Source organism: Protopterus annectens, chromosome 14.part0, assembly GCF_019279795.1.
Source record: "Protopterus annectens isolate FY-2018-M chromosome 14.part0, PAN1.0, whole genome shotgun sequence".
In the NCBI taxonomy this organism is placed as follows: domain Eukaryota; kingdom Metazoa; phylum Chordata; order Ceratodontiformes; family Protopteridae; genus Protopterus; species Protopterus annectens.
In genome coordinates, this window is record NC_056748.1 from 264,901,225 (window position 1) to 264,919,846 (window position 18,622).

The window sequence follows — 18,622 nt, forward strand, 5'->3', positions numbered from 1 at the left end:
CCTTCTCTTCAGGTCATCAGAGTGGTGATGGCACTGCTCACCAGTGTGGGGAATACTAGTAGCAATGGTAAAGTTCCTCGCCAACCAATTCCAGGGCTCAGGCTTAGATTCTGAGCCCTGGTAATTGCCCTGCAGCAGCCAGGATTCATAGTTGCGGACCAGGAGTCCAGCAAACATTTTGGACTCCTGCACACCCCATCTCTGCAGCTGAAAGCGCGCTCCCTCACCAACAGCACCAGCCATATCAGCAGCCAAGTGACAGCTCAAATGAATGGTGAGAAATTCCCACCTACTGGCCTTTATATGGGATGGATTCCCACCTTTACACGTCATACTGCAACTTTCAAAAAAGTTGCACGTCACTTAGCTTCACGCAAACTCGCACAAACCATTTAAGCGAATATAAGTGAAGCTGAGCAGTGTGTAAATGGAGTGGACCATTAACAATATTTCAGCGGAGCTGAGCATTGTGCAAACTTGCAGAAGCCATTTAAGTGAGGCTAAGCACCATCCAGCTTTTTTAAATATAAACATCTTTTATTTTACATTACAGTGATGTTTCAGTCAGCTGACTCATTCTCAAAACAAAAGTTGTAAAGCATATCAGTACTTGAACCCAAGACCAACTAGACTATAACTCATCACTCAACCTGTCTAGCCACTTGGATAGTATGGGGAAGCAATATATCTTCACATATACTACTATGTTCCCTGTGCAGAAATGTAGAACCCAAATAATTAAATACATCCAGTTTATATTTTTAGACATATTTCCAAAGACATGCATCTGGAGCATTTCTCCCCGGGCCTCCGCTGAAAACAGGCTCTGTGGAACCTAGTCGGACATTCCCGGTCAACAAATGCTAAAAATAAAAAATAAAAATAAAAAATAAACATATAACAGATGTCAGGTGCATATGTATAACTGCAGCTTAGCATCACTAAGCACCACACTGCACTGCACAAACATACATTAAAATTAAAAAAAAAAAAAAAAGAAAAGAAAATTGCTGTCCTGTGCTTACTACCTGTCCAGACCATTTTCCGGACAGTCCACAAGTATGGGAGAGCCTCTGTACTACTACTTGCATGAATTCAATATCTGTGTACCTCTGATCTCCCTCGGCAGCATGACTCATCTGGTCACTTGACTCTAGGTTCCCACAATGTCTCCTTTTAAAATTCGAGATAGGACTTTAGCAGACTATCACAATACTCATTTAGAGCTTTTATGGCAATGCATGGAGCCAAAAACATTTACAACACTTCCCCCTTCTTTACAAAAGCTAACAGACAATGGCTGCTCCCAGACCTACCAGCTTCAGGCTTACTCAGCATTGTGGGGTAACATTTAATGATTTAACAGCTCATTTATATTTCCCTTATTCTTCTTAAAATATATCAGCTGATCAACCATTGCTGTGCCAGTGTCCTCTTTTGAAAAATAAAAAAATATACATTTAATAGAGTTACCATAATACATGCACATTTCTCTTCATTTTAGCAGGGTACACTGCTGATACATTTTAACACAATTAACACAATCAAAGCTCACAAACACATTTTCAGCACAAACATCTGTACAGATCAGGTTGATATACTAATGACATACAATTATTTATAAAATTCCAGCTAGCTGTGCTGGCACAAGTCTTACATCTACTGCCCTACTTCTCCCTGGCATAGCTGGTAGTACCGCCTATTGACACACAACACTTCACATTTGTGGGAGTGATTCAGAAGAATCTAACATTAGTGTAAGTTATTTGTGTCTGTTAGCTGGATGCCAATAGCGGTTCATAATAAAAAAGACCATTGAGTACAATTAATTAATGCTGGTTACAGTAGTGTCAATTTCAGTTTTAGCAAACGTGGTCTGAAGGGGCCTTACACTTTTCTTGAGGTAATTCCCACTGTTACAAGGGTGGATGCCACACTCATAAGGTGAGGTATTCTCTTTAGTGTTATTTAGTGCACTTTCTTTCATATAATTTCAACCAAGACAAGTCTGGGTATAAACCTGCATCAATCTACTGACCAAAGAACTGCAAGTTTGAGGGATATACTGGTACAGTATTCTAATCTGCCTTTGTTATTCTGTGTCACCATGCAGATGGAACAAATGAGAAAAGATGACAGGGCAGTTCTGAAGCTAGTACAGAGGGCTATTTTAGGAATAGGCAAGGAGGAAGAGAAGAAATTCAGCGGTAAGTTACAGATAGGAGGTATGGTGATCATCTGTAGGGAAATCAAGGATATATTTATTTAATTCTGGTACCATTCCTAAAACCAGTTTATGTGCCTTTTGCCGATTTAGTGCCAGGATAGGCTATGGTTCCTCCACAACCTTGGACTAGATTGAACTGCTAATCAGTAAAGAAATGAATGAACAACTTATTTCATTTTATTGCTCAGGCACATTTCTACAGACCATAAAAGTCATATTACTGGTAGAAATCTCAACAGCTGTAAGAATAAATCAAGTACAGCAAGACAAGCTCAAATTACATTTGTATGATCTAATTAATCAACACTTGGAATTGTACTGCTCTTAACTCTTCAGATTTTGAGCTTGCTTCTCAGTATTTCAATAGCACATTATCTAGTTTCAATAACATGGCACCAATTAGGAGGCATCAGATTAATTTCAAAGTATTGTTTTGATAACTACTGAAATCAATGACCTAATGACCCAATAAGACAAGCTCTTAGAACATATTTGCTGTCTACTTTCCACTGCATTCCCTTGAAATGTATGTATTATTACATTGACAAGATTTTGTACTTTGTTTTCTTATTTATTATATATTTTTGACAATATTTTACATTTCTGGGAGCTTTTCTCACTGGACTTCTACTGTAAAGGGGCTCTGTTGACATCCTATTCAGATTTTCTTGGCAAACCAAAGTAAATGAATAACTAAAATAAACATTACTGTCCAAGCATATCACTTAATAGTTTTATTAAGTTTAAGGAGTTACAAAAGTAATAAAGTCACTAGTCAAATGTAGTAGGAAAAAACTACTTTAAAAACAAATGATTGTCAAAACCATTCAAAATAGTTCTGGAACAGTGTCACCTGGCTTTTCAGTCTTAGTACCTCTAGAAAACCTATATCTTTGCCAGACCTTACTTCAACAAACGTGGCTAGTCAGTTTGCACACTCCTTCACTAAGGCTGTCTCTGTTATTCTAGTGAACCAAAAAAGATTGCAATGTCACATCTAGAAGAGACTCACATCAAGGCTGGTAAAGTAGCATGATGCACTAGAGTCGCTTCATGTCCAAATAATCATCAGAAAGGTTCAGTATCATATATATATATATATATATATATTAGCTAGCTATAGAACTACCCTGTATAACCCAAGAAAGCCACAACGCCTATCTACAGAAACTAGAATCTCTCAGTATTAAACCCAGTACCATTTTCCTAGGTAATCTAAACTACCTAACTATAGCCTGGGAAACCTACACCACCACTACTGCACAAACAAAGTGAATCCTGGACTTTGTCTATAGAAATGCCCTGGAAAAAATAGAGTACTTACTAGGGAAACAGCAGATTGGATATTGTCCTTACTAATATATTGCACCATCCTTTACCTATATTCATTGTTTGTTATGTGTGAACATAAAGCCATCTACTTCGAAATAAAGTTGAAAACAGAGACCCCTTTTACCCAAACTACCTTCAGAAATTTCTCTAAGACATACTACTGACTCCTAAGTAATACACTGGCAAGCTTCAGATCCCCACCAAACCCAGTTAACTCCACTGAATATGTGGAAGAGCACACCACCACACTTTACCAGCATGTAAATAGCTGCCTACATGCAGCTGTACTCTGCAGCAACAACACAAGACAAACCTAAGAAACAAACCCTCTTAGTGGAACTATAATATCAAAAAGCTTTACAATAAAATGAAGAGAACTTTGACCAAAAGTAAGAAGGGTAATTCCCAGAATGCTAGAGCCCTCATTAGTGAAATAAACAAACAACTCAGGAGCTCAATAAAATCTACATATGCCATATTTAAGGCTGAAATAGTCACCTAAAAAAACTGCAAGGCCTTTTTTATTTATTTATGTATTTATGTATGTATGTATGTATGTATGTATATATTTATTTATTTATTAACATTTAATTACCTGGAAAGTCTGACAGGGTAGGAGCCCATTTTCAGCAGAGGCCCAGGGAGAAAAGCTCCTACATTTTGTTCATAATCTCAGAAGCACATACAGCAATGTAATGAGCTGAATGTAAATGATGTTACCTACAATAAGGCTGAAAATATAGTTACCCTATTGGATGATGCATTCATATCAAACTTTACCACTCTCTCCCCTCCATCTGTCCCACAGAATATACCTGAAACTGAGTCACCTCCAGCTATCACAAAAAAAAGGCTAAGTACTGAAAGCACCATCAAAAGCTAAAAATACTACATATATCCCTGGATGCATCTTAAATAGCATGAAGTACAATTTAGCCACCCCCACAACAACACTGTTTAACCTCAACCACACAGGTTTTGTACTAAGCAAATGGAGAACAGCTACAGTCATTTCTCTCCATAAAGGAGGACCTTCCATAGACCCAGGCAATTACAGACTCCTATGTCTAACCAGCCTCATATGCAAGCCCATAGAAAAACTTAACATGGAACTAACCAATAAGGACATAGGGAACTGGACCCATCTCAGCTTGGATTTGTTGAAGGCTGATTGCGCTTAATCAACTTGGGGGACTTTTTTAAAAAGATCATCAAAGTAATGAATGAAGATAAAACAGTAGATACCATATACTTTGGCCTGGACAAGGCTTTTGATACAGTCCCTAACTCAGGCATACTAAAAAAGCTAATAAACTGGGAATAAAGCCCTACATCACCCACTGGATTACCAACTGGCTCACCGATAGAACACAGAAGATAGGGGAAGCTACCGCCACAAACAGACCGGTCAACAGTGGAGTCCCCCAAGGTCTGGTGCTGGGACCTGTTCTGTCTGGCATCTACTTCTGTGAAGTAAAAGCCAATATCAAAGGGCTCTGGCTGATTTAGTTTGCAGATAACTGCAAGCTAGGATCAGTTATTGAACCTCCAAATGACTTACTCATCCTGCATGAAGGTTTGGACCAAACAAATAACTGCAGCCAAAATCATGGACTGAAACGAAATTCTAAAAAATGCATTATCATAACTTTTGGAAAGTTGTTTACCCTGAAGATTTATCACATTGACAACACACCTCTGAGAGGTGACCCTGTAGGTTGGGATTTGGGAATTTATTTGGACAGTGACATCATTTTTGACCAACATGTGTCCACTGTCATAAGAAAGCCTTCTATATTGTACAGTTCATAAAGAAAGGAACAGTGACTATATGTAGAGATGATATTGTCTGCCTTTACTCACCCATTATTAGGCCAGTTATTGAGCACAATGCCCCCTTTGGCATTCAGCTGTCCAGGCACATATAACAACTGGAGCTCCCACGGAGATACCTTAAAAAAAGACACAAGGCCTAAACAACATGTCCTACCTGGACCACCTCAAAGCCCTGTCACTATACTCGGTATCCTACACACTGTAAAGAGGTGACCTGTCTCTGGCATACAAGGCATATTCTGACCCAATACTGACAGACCTACTGCATGTCAGCAAGTCAAATGGCATCAGAAATACTCAGTCAAGGGATCTAAACATCTTCTGCAACATGAAAAGAGCATTTTGGAGTGACAAGAATATTTTGTAGTGGATACGACTGCTCTGGAACAGACCCCCATCCATGTGAAGCAAAGATTATCCCTGTGCATATTCAAGAGCAACTTGGATCTATGAATGGGTCATAGAAAATTTGCCCCAGTACTGCCGTCTGTACTACATATGGACAGAGGCAGCTCCTAAATGCTTTATCCCATGGATGGGTCTCCTAACATTATCTATGGTATGATCCCAGTTATTTTCATTAGTGATAATACATAATTATCATCCATGGGTTGGGTAAGGTCAAAGCAACACCACGTGGGATAGGTTAATTCAAGCACCTAAAGGGAAACTGGCTATGCTCAAAATGGCTCACAAGGGCAGCTACCCTAGTATTTACCTATAAACCTATGTAGAGTTCACCTCCATTTCATCCCATTGCAGTCTATAATGCTCAGATATCGGGGCTGCAAAAAACTAAAACCTTCCTCACCTGTAGTAGACTGTCTTACTCCAGAATACTTTAATTTTGCAACAGAAGCTATATCCATCCATGCACAACCCTTTTTCCCATTTTTGCACATGAGGTCACAGTGACACTTCGGCAGTGACAATAATCTAGAGCCAAGTTTCAAACTGAGGGGTGGCTAAGCCTGTTGCAGTTGTTCTTCTGTACCACACTCTCACATACACATTCACACCTATGGCCAATTTAGTGTGTAAAATCCACCTCCTGCATGTCTTTGGAATGTGGAAGGAAACCGGAGCACCTGGAGAAAACCCACACAACTACAGGGAGGACATACAGACTCCACACAGAAAGCATCCCAGCAGAGAACTGAACCAGATAACCTCTTTCTGTAAGGTAACAGCACTATCCGCTGTATCACTGTACCACTCAGAAGCTATATCACTCTGCTCATCACTCAGTTTTCCAAAATACGGAATACTGCAGCAGTTATCTTACTACCTAAGGAGTGGTCTTTTACTTCTTATTGCAAAATATATTACCTATCAAGTCTTAAACCACCTAGCCATCTATAAATTTCTCTCTGACTCCTAGCATGGCTTCTATCCATGATATAGTATAGAGGCTGTTCTCTTAATTACAGATGATTTTTTGTAGTAAAATAATTGTAGGCTAGAATATTGGTGAAATATATATGGATTTCCCAAAGCTTTTGACAGTGCATAGCATTCTCTTACTGTGACCATGTGAATGCTGCCTATCCCACAGCTTATGTTGCTCAATGACTTAGGTTAATAAATGACTCAAGGTTCATTAAAGCAATGTTGAATTCTGTGAGTCACTAAATTGCATCTAGCATGTAGATAATTGTATTGTCTGTTTCTCTGGTCCTTATGCAACTATAGTTTCTGCCACAGTTTGGAATAGTTTCATTTAACTACAAAAAAATCCTTGAAAAGTTAAGTAATGCTTTTCACTTCATGGAGGAATAATTCTGTCAACAACTCTACTTTCAATTATTAATGCCTCATAATATCCCTATTGAATTATCATAGCTCAGGACCTGATGTGTGACTGATATTAATTATGCCACTCTAAGAATTAACCGAAAACATGGAGTCCTATAAAATACAAGCTATGACAGATTATCCTGGATTTTCTATAGTTAGAGCTTATCTGCTCATCTGTTTTATGTCTCTGGTATCTTAGTCAGCCTTAATTATGAAACTATCAGTCATATTTGCATTAGATCATCCCTACCTTACTCAATCATTCCTTTTCTGCCAGATCCCTAAAATAGCTTCATTTCAAGCAAAGACTAAACATAATACATTTAATGCTTGTCCATTCAGTTCTACATACCCTATGACAATACTGTGTCCTGACTTCTCTAATCACATGGTATACTGCAACAGGAAGCCTTAGGTCATACAGTACCCTCAGTACCTTCCTTTCAAAACTGCATTCGTCATGCACCAATATTCCAAATGGTCATTTTCCTAAGGAAAAACACATACAATAGCCTTTGAAATACAATTTTCTGTGGTATTATTTCTGAATTAGGCCACCCAGTTCATAATATGTTTTCCAGTATATCTTCCCTTTCATCTCATTTCATTGACTGCATACAATAACAAATCATGTTGATTCTGTGACTGCTAATACCATGTCAGCCTGTATTATCTTTTAAAAACGTACATTGTTTTCGTAATCTAGTCTGATTTTATTTACCTTCATTTTTTTCAGATAACGTAGTAATCTAATCAATGTATATTTGTAGTAAATGTTCTTAGTCCATTGCTATTGGTCTGGCAGTTAAGGTTATAAACTGTAAATGAGCTGCTTCCTGTGGTTTAGAATTTGATTCCCTAAGTCCTCACTATTTGCCTAATGTGTGACCTTGAGCAAGTCACTTAACCAGACAATACTTTGGGGCAATTTGGAATTTGGGCTAGGCTCCTTAATGGTCTCCTGGACTGCACACGTAGTAACAACTTATTAAGTTTTTATACCTGAAGGAAAAAATCTTTTTCATGTTTCAGAGGAACTATTTTAATGCTTAACTGAATGGGATGGGTTGACAGGCCACTCATGATGAGGTTCTATGCACTGCATCATCCAAGTGTTGGATCAGGCTCTGGATGTCCCACCACCCTACATTAAATTAAACAGGTAACTGGGAATGGATGAGTAAATGATTGAATGTTTAACTGATGCTTATCTCTTTCTCTCTGGGATTCCCAAATAAATGGGTTGCACCCAGTTAGAACCTCCTAATTAATACATGTAAATAAATAGGTAAGGGAATAGCTAAAGGCAAACAAATGTTTAGCTAAACTGAAGAAATGTAAAAGTGCAAGCTATTTCTTTACAATTACAAATGTAACAGTAATTTAACAAGCTAATCTATTGTCATTCCAAGCACAGCAGTGGACTAGCTCAAGTTACTTCATGCCATGTGGTTGCCATATGCACTTTAACAGCAGAAGACACATGCAGAAACTCCTTTAATTGGCTTATATTGCAAACTTTCTTAGTTATATCAAGACGTGTTCCAGAGCTGAAGGACAGTTGTTCCAAGGAGATTGTCATAAAGCAGACTATATCATCAACACAAGTGCAGCAGGAATTTGCTGGAAGAGCAGGAGCATGAACTGCTATTACACTATGGCAGTTAAGTGTTATAATGCAGCAGACTGAAAGCACAGCTTATCTGACTCTATTGTGCCTACTGTTGTAATCAGGAATCAGTTTAGTTTGTGAAGCAAAACACAGCTGAACATTTATAATTTCAGTGGTTTTGGTTGTAATAGTTTAATAATTAATCTGAGCACTTGCAATACATACTGTGATATCATTTTGGATATGTTAATTTTGTCTAATATATTATCTAACTTGTGATTATGTCTTACAATTACTTTTTTCATCTTTAAATAATATCCATTGATGTTCATGGACCTTTTTTCACAGATACAGCATTGAGAAAGGACATGCTTTAAAGGCTCAAGTGGTTTAATCTGATCAAGAAAGAAAATAAATAAATTCACAAAATTAAAATAAAAGTCAGTCTTGCATCAGCCACTGACACAATGTGGTGCCCCAGGCCTGATGTGTGTCATTTTGACTGCACAAACAATATCTTCACTCAGACATGGTCTTTGGTTCACCATAAAGCCTGCCATACATTATGTCTTAGTATCACCATCCATTTATTTTGTGAAATTTTGTTTGATCATATCAGGTAACTTTTTTAGGATAACATTATTTGCAGTCAGGTATCTACATGTGTAAATATATTAGGAAGTGACGGCTATACATGTGAAGTTCATTCATATGTAAGGAGTGCATACTGTCTGCATACATCAAAGTAGCTTTGCTGCAATATGCAGAATAACACTGGCCACATCACAGATCCTTTCCAAACTATATGGTTATACTGGGCATGGCTAGGTCAAACTGTACACCTTCATTGTTGACATTCTGAGCAGTTTTTTAAATGGTTTACATGAAACTGGACGATGGGCTAGTTTCAGAGTCCTTAATGAGAAGATCATGCATAATTAGGCTAAACACTTCAGACAGCTTTATGGGTAATGGTCTAATTATCAGACCAATACTGATTTTGTCACGGATACTGTTAGTCAGCTTTTATCAAAAGTGACTTGAGTGCTGAGACCATTCTTAAACTCATCTAGTGCACTATTTAGAGCCCTATAGTTGTCAGTACAGTAAGAGGGCGGCCGCGGTGGTGCAGCGGTTAGTGTTGCCACCTCACAGCAAGAGGTTCTCCTGTTCGATCCTCGGCTGGGGTGCCTTCTGTGCAGAGTCTGTACGTCCTCCCTGTGGTTGCATGGGTTTCCTCCGGGTTCTCCGGTTTCCTCCCACATCCCAAAGACATGCTGTAGGTGGATTGGATACTCTAAATTGGCCCTAGGCATGAGTGTGTGCATGTGTGTGCCTTCTGTGGAAGGTTGGGCGTCAGGCTGGCAACTCAACACCGTAAAACTCCACTACCAATTAAGAGTGGACAGGTGATCCACTGTGGTGACCCCTAAACAGGAAAAGCCGAAAGAAGAAGAAGAAGTTGCCAGTACAGTCAGACATCTGAGAATTTATTGCTGAAGGGGATTAAATGTAGCAGCAATGTTATCATCCTTATGTGTTTTTTGCTCATTTCCATAGTTACAGTACTATACAATAAATAACTAGGTAATCAATTTATGATTAAAGTGACAGAACACAAAATGACATCTTCTGTTAGTTTTAGAAATCTTGGGTTGTCATGATCTGCCCCAGGTGCATTGTGCTCTTCTGCCCCCTGTAGTAGCCTTTGAATTCTATAGGCACTTAGAGGTGAGAAATCAAAGGTGAGATAAGACTGACCTTCTGAATGACTTGTAGAGCATGAACAGGATAATTTACTTTGTAGGAACTATAGGAAAAAAATAACAGTTTATTTGCAAGCATACACTGGTAATTACATTACTGTATCAGTACTAGCAGAAGGCAACAATATATGTAGCCTTCACACAATTTTCACACAGAAATCTACAGTTATTCCTTCATTCTGCTTCCTTCTTTTCATTATTTTTCACATATCTTCCTTAGGCCCTTCACTCAGTCACACTTTAATATAAATGTTGACAATCTGTTCTAAACATCAACCACTCTTTCTGCAAAATAACACATCAAGACTTCATTTTTTAAATTTTAATTGATGCTAGTGCCCTAGTTACTTCCCCCATCTGTAATCTTCAAGTGTATCTCTGTTTAATCTCCATTTGTGATTCTGTTGTTCTATGTCATATAACCTCATTTTAGAATTCTGGACTCCCTCATTTTCCATTATAGTCTAATTTTTGTATATTCCTAACTTCTATCAATACACTAATCCAGCTCTGAAATGCTTTAGGGTGTATCCTATGAAATTACCCCAGTTTAATTTCTTTCTTTCTTTCTTTAATTTATGCAGTAAATGGTAGTGTACATTGTCAGTAATATTTGCAGTATTTTTTTTATAATGGGCTCAAGTTTTATCTCTTTACTACAGCAGAGCCCTGAAAAGATACTGAAACAATTCAGTCCCATAGCATAGAGGGATAAAGCCTTGACTACAGTCCAGATGTCCTTGTTTTGATTGCAGCTCAGACAATAGAGGAGGTAGTGAGGGGAGGGAAATGGAACAAAAAAGCAGGGCCTGCTCCTCTACCTTTACCTAAGAGTTACAGAGTCATGCCCATGGTGCACACACCATTCGAAAATCCCTGATGGAGGCCAGTGGTCAGTCACATGCAGTCTGCAGGAAGGCAAGACCTAATGAAAGGGTTGCATCACCTGCAGAAGTGGGTGACAAAACTTTGCGAAGAGCCATTGCAAGTCTACTCCATTGAGCATCTACTGGCATGCATTAGGAAGAATAAGGTGAAACAAGTTGTTATTCAGGAGGGAGGTTTGACAGTCAGGGAGGATTAGGGCAAAAAATATTGAACCACCTCCAGGGTTTGCATTCATTATTAGATGCATAATGATTTGTAATTTTAACAAACTGCCATAAAAAAAATACAGTTTGGGACAGAGACAATCAAGTTCATCAAATAAACAGACCACAGCTTATTTGCAGTTATCGCACTGAACTGTTCTAATATTTCTGGCAATAATAAGCCAATATTAGGGACAGAGTTACTGATTCTAGCCCACACAAATGAGATGGGATTACAGTAATTAAAATAGCTGTTAGCATTTCATAGTGCAGCAATAACCAGGCTTTAGATGCCAGTCCATTTGAGATTAATTCCCATTGCTAAGATTATCCCTATAGGTGACTGAAATCAACTGCTGCTATAGCTCAAGGAAGATTGTTGCCAGGTTTCCCTTATAGGATGCATCTCTCTAATCCCTATTAAGATTTTTTATTAGAAAGGACTGAGTGCCTGTGGTGTTATCCAGGGTAGCCTTAGCATAAATTATTCAAAGAACAGTGGCTTTCTCACAGATTTATTTATTTTAATCACAGTGTAGCCCTTGAATTATAGGTGAATGAGGTGATGGAGATCAGCCAAGTCAGGCTTCAGTTATTGCCTGAATAGCAAAGCAACTTCACTATTCTGTTCACCTAACCTATCTTATCTTTACTAGCTGTAACCATTTATGGAGATTTTTTTCTGATTAATGATGTAAGGTTTTAACAATGTTTAGCTTAAGAGAAAAATGCCTATAGTCTGTTGAGAACAGCCAGGAGTTAGGCTCATGGTGATTATTCAAGAAACTTCTGGGGTGCAAAGAAAAACCTTAATTCATTTTCCCTGCTTATCAGGGAGTGAAAACTGCAGTCTCTCTTCATAACACCCTTCCATGCTATGCATGAGTCCTGCATGAGGGTGTACGTCACCAGCAAGCGGAAAGAGTTGTATGAGCCTTTCTTAGTGACCAGGTCTAAGCCCCCCTCTCGTCTTTATCATACCACTCACTGTAACTGCACAGCTGAAATAATTATATTCCTCTAAGGAAAGGCAATAAAGACTGAGATGTCATAAATAGATTCTAATTTAACTCCCTGCATTATGAAAAACATGCGCAGTTAGCCTAATGTCTCTCTCAGCCCTTTTAGTTACCCAAAGGAAAGTAAAATATGAATATCCTATAAATGGACTTAAAAATCATAAGAGTCTTGACTGGCTACAAATATTGTATGAAATATGTTGATGCTATTTAGTCATTTAATAAAGACCCCAACTATACCTCTCTATATCTTAGAGCAAGAAATCTGGACAATGGGGAGACAAAGGCCCAAAAATAGGGACAAATTTTAAATACTGTTTTATAAACTTAAATGGTTGTTAGAATAATATGATTGGTTACCCTGCATTTTCTGAGGGATATGAAGTATGAAACTGAAATGTATGTCATTATTTACTGACTTCAGTCCTTGGTGATTTGTCAGAAAACCAAAAATTTTATGAGGGCAGACCTAAAATATGAGGAAAAAATCTGGACATTATGCAAAAATCTGGACAGTTTAGATGTATGAGACCAACTGATTGTGATCTCATGAACTGTAGCACACAAGGCATATATGTCTCTGGTTGCTTTGATCCATAAAGTATTCTTGACAATGATAGTGAAGTGGATTACTACCACCTTTGCCAGTGGGATATATTTACTTTGATCTCTCAGCCATGACCTAACCTTTCCTTGGAAGCACTATATGGTATGGTTCACAGCTTCATTGAGATACATGAGGTCCTTCACGACAAGGTACCATGCACTACAAATAACAACTGCAGCACACTAATACATACGAACAGGGCCACAGGACTGATCCCCAGGGTGAAATTCCTAATTCCCATCCATTCATGAAGATTTTTCTTGAAGAGTGCGAATGAGGAACTTTGCTTGACATGGATAGGTAGCTTGTTCCAGAGTATGGGAAGTCTCTGGGATAGGAATATATCTCTCCAACATGTTCTATTTATTGTGGTGACAAGGTTTAGATCCCTAGAGAGTGTATCCCAGAGGGATTGGGATTTCTTTAGGTGTAGCATGTCCAACAGCTCAGGGTTTGACATAGCTTTGTATATTAGCCAGAGATCACCTCTACGAAGTAAAGGTCAGCATAGGACAACTGTTTGAGAGCTGTAATCCTCTTGGTGAGGTACTTCTGTGGCGTTTCCAGCTGTTGCAGATGTCTTGTGAGGTACATTCCAAAAGGGGAGTTGTACTCAATAATGGGTCTAATGAGTGCCGAGTAGAGGGGAACAATGGCCTCTTTTTTCCTGGATGAGAACCCTTTCGTGATGAGGTGTGCCACGTAAAAGGTGCTTAGGTGAGGGGTCAGTTCATTCTGAAGTTCATGTAGAACGCAGCCTGGGATGTTGTCTGGTCCCATGGAAGCTGTGTTCTTGACCTTGGAAAGTGCAGTTTTTGCCTGCGCAGCTGTGATTTCAGGGGCTCTGCATTCTTCTGGAATAGATATGGACACTTTAAGGGGTGAGAGGGGGGGGGGTAAAGTTAGCACTGAACCTATCAGCCAGGATGTTGGTGATATCAGTTGGTTCTGTAATTTTCGTGCCATTGTGCTATAGCTCAGAGCAGATCTGGGTGTTCCCATTGAGATTCTTGACATAGCTGTAGAATACTTTGTGGTTGTCCTTAGAATCAAAGCAATCTTGATTTCATAGCTAGCTTTGGTTTGAACTAATAAACAATGGCTCTTCATTAGGTGGGCTCATTTTTTGCTATTAGACAGATTAGCATAATTTCTCATGAATAACATACTGCCGCTCTCTTGCCATTTTACATACCTGTTTTAGGAGAAAGTAGTATAGTTGGATGTAAAATATGCAGGAATGTGAGTCTCTTAGCCATGATTCAGAAAAATCCAATTGGATCAACCAGTGAGTGCAGGAAATTAACATGTATATGATCAGGCGTTATTCATGCCTCTTTCAGATCTGCAATTTGATCTGATTGGTTTAACTAGTAAAAAACAGAAGAATAGAACAAAGGTGTGTTTTCTGCTTTTTCCCATATCCTAAAATGCCACTTGAAGAGATGTCAATGAAAGAGAAATATACTACCTGATGACCAAATCACCTACATCAGTTTTGTAGATTAACACATACACTTTGAGAATAGTCATGTGTCAGTCTTTGGTTTCTTATCTTATAGAAGTAATAATTCTGCCAAGTACAGGACCCCACCATGCTTCTGACATATCTTTATACTGTCTGCATCAAGTGAGTGACAAGCTGTCTTTGTTGCCTAATCAAATAAATATCTAAAACATGACACATAATAAGAGTACGCTTGCCTCTTTTTTTCTCAAACTGCACTCATGATAAGAAACAGAGAAATACCAAAATGCAGACTTTTTAACATATAAGGACCATGTGCTTCCCCTACGCTGCAGACTTCCAACTTTTTAGATGTACAGCTGTCGAACACATTCTTTAACGCTGCTAAAGTGTTTGATTCTATTATCTCTTCTGGATGTTGTTACAGTCATTCAACACTCTTTTTTTGGGAAATGATTATTTCATATACATGTACCTCTTCTAACCATCAACCATGTTTCGTTAAATTATTTCTTGTTCTTCTCATGCATTTCCCTCCTTCCTTTCTTTAAATGGAACAATAGTGTTCATGTAGACTGTGAGGATTCGCTTAAGGCACTTAAACTTTTCTCTCATATTCTCCCCCACCTTCCTAATGGCTGCACATATTGATCTCTTCTTGTCTGTTGGTATGTGGCTTCTTTTTCACTTTGTGAAAACATTTTTTGACCTCCATCTGAAATGGTTCCCTCTTGTCTATGTTCTCACAAAGATAAGGGTTAGGATTTCGAAAGAAATTGCATACGGGTTGGGAAATTAGTACAATGGAGAGAATCTCTGATTAAAGGACATGGTAGCCACATAGACAAACACTTCAGTGGCTGCTCATTACCATATGTCTGAAGTGAATAGTGCATTGTCAGACCTGACTTTTGTCACATTCTATGTATCAGCCCACACAGTGAGGTAGAACAAGCAAACCCCTGCACACACAAATTCAGACACCCTTGGAGAGACACACACACACACACACACACACACACACACACACGCACACGCACACGCACACGCACACACACACACACACACACACACACACACACACACACACACACACACACGCACACACACACACACACACACACACACACACACACACACACACACACCTATAGCTTTGCTGTTCTTACCTGTACCGTGACTGTTTTCATAAAAGTGAATAAATAAATGCTATCAAAATATAGAGCTGAAGGACTGCTGAGATAATTTGTACTTGCAGCCAATCCAGTAGGGTCTATATTAAATCACCGAAAAGGATAAATATCGAACGCTCACTTGAGCAAATATGCAGGAACGCAATGTTTTTTTTTTATTGCAGTACAGTGAAGATCCGAATATTTGCCCTTTCTTCACTGTAGTGTGATCTTGGAGTAGGAATATATATTTAGTGGGAGGCGCAGCCCCCCACAATAGCGATGTCAAGTTTCTGTGTTTTCGCTCATGTGAGCATTCGATATTTATCCTTTTCGGTGATCTAATATAGACACTATCCAGAAGACATCACATAACCAATTAGCATTAGCCACTCCTCTGAATACTGTATTATTATGCTGTTTCCTCAGCAAGACCTTTCTCTATGCTATGGTCTCTGCAAGGGGAAAATCTTTGTGGTAGAGAAGTCTCTGAACCAGAAAGGTTTACCATAATGCAGAAACTTTCTGAGATAAGCATTCAGCATAATGGCAAGCCTTTCTGAATCACAGGGATGATCTGTAGAGTCCTTCAAAATATTCTAGACACAGCCTAATCAACTGTTAACTGTCTAGAAAGAGTAACATTAGTGTGCTGTTTTCTACTACTGATGCCTCCTCCTGTTCTTCCTAGTATCCCACTGCCCTTTCCGTCTGTTCACTATTGCATTGCATGCATACTCTGAAATATATATTTTTTTATAAGATTATCTCTTGATGTTCATCATATTAATTACTGCTGCAGTAGCCTAAACTTTATGGGCTATATCTGACATGGAAATAGCAGCTGGCCAGCTTCCAAAGCTGAAGGGCACCTTCCATGTGCCCAAACCATTGGTTAGCTTGAGCTGAGCTGACTAAAAGACAGGTTTTTGTACCAAGCTCTTCATACCTTTCCTGATTCCAAAGAGAACTCTATTCTGTGGGCTTTCAAGAATTGATGGTCAGCTTGTGCTGTTGCATTGTTGGCCAGATACGCTCCCTTTGGGGAAAAAGCTTGTACTTATTATTTTTGATGTTTAAACTTACTTTCCTGTTTGGGAAATATGTTTTAAGCTAGGAATATGTGTTTTTATTGACTGTCACATGACTTTACTTTTAAATGGGAGCACACTTTTCTATCCAATATTTTAAATGTTAGTTTAAACATTCTAAAACTGCTTTTCTGTTGAGAAACTGTGATTAAATGACTTTTTGGCTGGTAAAATGTATTTGAGTGCTTTTATTACTATTTTTACTGGGAAAAGTTACTTTTTCCTACTTTTGAAACTTTACCGACCTGTGCTGCTTAGTTTCCCTGGGGAAAGAAACACCATTTTCAGCTTGCCCGTAGAAAAAATCTATCGGTCTCATGGTCAGTCCTTCTTCCAGCCACAGAAATAAAACGTTAACTAAACAGCCTTTGCCACCATGGCAGGCTAGCAATTTGCCTCAGCCACAGTGGCTCTGCTGTGGCCAAAGATGGTTCCCCAGACTGCTCATCTTTTTCCCCAGGATCCTTCTGGTGTTGTCCATACAGCCACTGTGGCCCCCTCCACAGCTGTTGGGGTCTCCTCAGTGGGCAAGGAAGATTCATTCTTGTCAGTCTTGGAATAAGGGCAGGGAAAGTACCCCTGCTTAGGCAGAAAATTGTGTGCATATCTGGGGAACCTGTTGCTCCATTAAGAATCCTATTTACCCCAACCTTCCTGTCAAAAAGAAACAGAAAACTAAACATGCATCTTTTCCTGCCCCAGTTTCACTGGATGGGATTAATTTACTAAGCCTGGCTCAGGGTCTTGTACAGGCTATTGCCCCTTCTTATCAGCTGGTTTCTCGTAAAAGAAAGGGGGATTCCACTTTTCCCAAATAGATTCAAGAAATTAAAACAGGGTTAAGGAATGTGATGGGACAGATACAGCTGTTCTCCCTAGATTTCTGATTCAGACTCAGAGAACATTATGTAATCTGAATCTCCCCGTCAATAATTTTCTTCCTCTGAGACTATTTCCAGAATGTTCCAGTGTTTTCAGTGGGAGAACACTGCGGTTTCTCAACACCTCAAAAATACTATGAGTTGCTACAACCAGAATTCACAGAACCTCCTCCCATCCCATATTGTTTTCAGCATTGCAGGATGTATTTGTCACATCTTGTGGTTACCCTGTGTTAAGGTACCAAATAACTTTCATTTGAACAGAAAGACACATGTGGGACACTAGGAAATCAAGATTTTGACTCCTCGAGCTACAAAAATTGTCATTCGTTATACCTTTTTCATTAAAACCAACATTATCTTAGCAATTATAAAACTGCTGCTGACCAATTAGAAATGAGCACTACAGCATTAATTTTTGTTAACTAAAATATCCTGATTGCTTATTTATAACATTCCATATTAGACATGAGTTCTGAATTCCATGATAGAACTTTCTACTCAGAACAAATCTTATACTTTACTAACCCTGTCAGCACTTGCTTATATTAGACAGGAAGCAAGCTGACAGATGCATACTAAAGGACACTTTGAAATTTCTTTCATCTTTGAAAACATATTAGAAATGAAATGCACCAACTAACATTTTCCCTTCTCTGTACTTCTCAACCTTCACATTCTCCATCTGCTGCTGTAAAGCATCACCCATATCACAATACTTGC